This window comes from Sylvia atricapilla, chromosome 3 (genome assembly GCF_009819655.1).
Source record: "Sylvia atricapilla isolate bSylAtr1 chromosome 3, bSylAtr1.pri, whole genome shotgun sequence".
Classification (NCBI taxonomy): domain Eukaryota; kingdom Metazoa; phylum Chordata; class Aves; order Passeriformes; family Sylviidae; genus Sylvia; species Sylvia atricapilla.
In genome coordinates, this window is record NC_089142.1 from 31,922,619 (window position 1) to 31,925,487 (window position 2,869).

Sequence of the window (2,869 nt, forward strand, 5' to 3'; positions counted from 1 at the left end):
AAGAAAGAATTGTGGCTTTTGCTCATCACTGTTTGCCATACAAAATGTTACTCCAACCTATTTGGAGTTCTATGTGAAAATTTTAGCACTGAGTGATTATTGATATACACACAGAACAGAAAGGAGAATCCTATAAACTCAATTAAAATGGAAACACGAATGTCAATCACAAAAAATCCCGCAAATTGTCAATTATTCCTTTAACGTCATCCTGTTCTATAAGACAGCTGTGAAAGTAAATTACCTCCTTGTCGGAGGAAATACCGAGCCAAATGCAATTACTGTACCCTCTGATTTTAAAAAGAAGATGCACAATGTCAAAATGTTTTAGTCTCAAAATGTATCTGACATTTTATTTTTCATCTTGCCTGCTTGTATGTGTTACAACATTTATTTTGATGAAATGAATGAAAAAAAAAGAGGATAGTAGGAATAAAAATTGAAATAAAGGCAGAAATAAACTATAGTTTATTAGTTATTATAGTATATCAGCATCTCTCTGTAAAAATACCAAATATCCCTGGCATTGGGATAATTAGATGCTTTGTGTGACAACAGATATATAGGAGGTACTACCTCACCACAAACTGTATGGGCTTTCATTGGTGGAATAAAGTCTTCTCAGGTCCATGCAGCCCAAAGTTCACCTGGAGAGAAGCTCCAGTTACAGCTGTAGATCCACATCTCTGTGTCCCCTGACCTTGTCATCCTTGTCATATGAAATCTTCAAGGTTAGCATGAAGTAACTTTTACTTCTTTAGAAAGATAGGCAAGAAACAGCACATCCTACCTGGGGCCACTGCAAGCAGTGTTAGTCTCATTTTTTTATGTCATGATTTCCTTTTGTCACCCACTGATTCAAAGAATGTGATTAGACTAATACTGAATAAGAAACTATATTGCATCCATAAGCAGTGTTATTGTACTGTAAATTCCTGCCAGTGAATGGAGGATGGATAAACAGAGATATTTTTCTCCTGTGCATTTGTCTTATTAATAATATCAATGAGCAATATAAGTTGTCTTCTTAGGCAGGCTGGGGAACACAAGCAACTGTGGCTGTTCACTATCTCATTTACCCAAGCAATCTTTGCTAAATAGGCACTTATTCTTGTATCCTTACTGCACAGACAAGGCAAGATTGATGGAGATAAAAAAACCAAAGACAAATCCAGAGGAACCACAGGTATTTATTTAATCACAGGACCATTTACCTGATTTTCATGAGGTATTTGCTCACTTGAATTCAAACCGTTCTTAATAAGAAATAAGCTGAAATTTGAGAATTAGACATCAAAACAACTCTGTTTTATCCACTGAAGTAAACTGAAAAGAAAATTTCACAGTGTCTGGTACACTCAAATGTAGAAATCCTTCCTCTTCGTTACCCTCCCCTAATGCTCCCTCCCAACCTTGTCTCCAGGAATGCATCACATGAGAAAGAAGCTTGCCAATTATCAAAAATTTTAACTCTAAGACCGCAATTAAACAGCAAATAGAAATATGTTTCAAAATTAATGCAGTAAAGAACTATGGCAGCAATAAAAGAAGCCTTATGCTTCATTTCAATATGTCCTCATTTTAGTTATTGGCTTGCAGTATCAGCATCACATTAGAGTCTAAGCTACAAAGACTTCAGGATAATAGATCTTCTTTTAGGCACCAGTATTTGAAGGGAGAAGGACAATTTAATATTCTAAAATCAGTGGAACTGTGTGGGCAGTAAGGAAGAGGGGCTTATCTGTAGATTTACTGTGAAACAATTACACTCCTGCGAGCTCTAAATCCCTCTCCTACTCACAATTAAAGGCATAGATAACTTCCTAATGTACAGCAGCTGACAGATCAGATGATGGAAGGCCAATATCTATCACTCTCTGTTTACTTCTTACTTTGTATGGGGAAAATCAGCCATATGCAGAATCCATTTGGGATAAAAAGAGCTTGGGTAGCAGTGCATAGTATGAAATGGTTTCATCCATCAACTCTCTTCAGAAAGACAGGACTGGATATTTCATTTGCAGGGCAGAGGAGGAGATACCAAAGGAGGAAGCAATCAGTTCAATAACAAAGGGAAAACTCAGAATTTCAAGCTCCCAGATGACTTCCTGAAAGGCTCTTGCACAGCTCCTTATTGGTTCTTTTGTTTGTCCTCAGAAAGGCAATCGTCTGAAACTTGATTTCAATTTGAAAGCTTTCATTTATAAAGAATGCAGTGCCAAAGGAACCGGTGTGGGATATTAACCGGTACAGTGAATCAAATCTTGAAGACTTTCTTCAGAGTTTGTGTTTTGCAGCCTATAAAAAAACTCTAAACCAGACCTGGCAGAATCTTTAGCACTTCAGGAACCCCAACCTCCAACTTTTAAACAGTTTGTACATCTACATTCAGTTTATGACACCAGTAAAATTAATCCAATCCACCAATAAAGCTTATATTTAATGCACATTACTGTTCTCTTATGTCAGAGAAAGCTATGAATGTGTTTCTGTTGAATCCAAAGCATCCTATGACTCTTCTAAAGCTCTTTGGAGACAGACAGACTTGCCCACTGCAGGAGGAAGGATTTACTGCCTGCAAACTCAACATCTATGACACTTGGATTGTCAGCTTAAGTACTTTAGAACTTTCTTCTGTGTCCTTATTTTTCCTATTAATCTCTTATCTTATGCAATATAAAAAGAAGACTGACAAATAAATTGTGCAAGTAAGAATCCAAATGAGCAGTTTGGCTTGCCTCCAAAATATCAGTAAAAACTTCCCCATTTTCACATTACTTTTCAAATCTCTGTATTTTTCCTTCTCCTCTTCTCTTAATTCTAGGAGAAATTAAGGAGATTCCTGACTGATCCTTGCTTGTCATAAAGA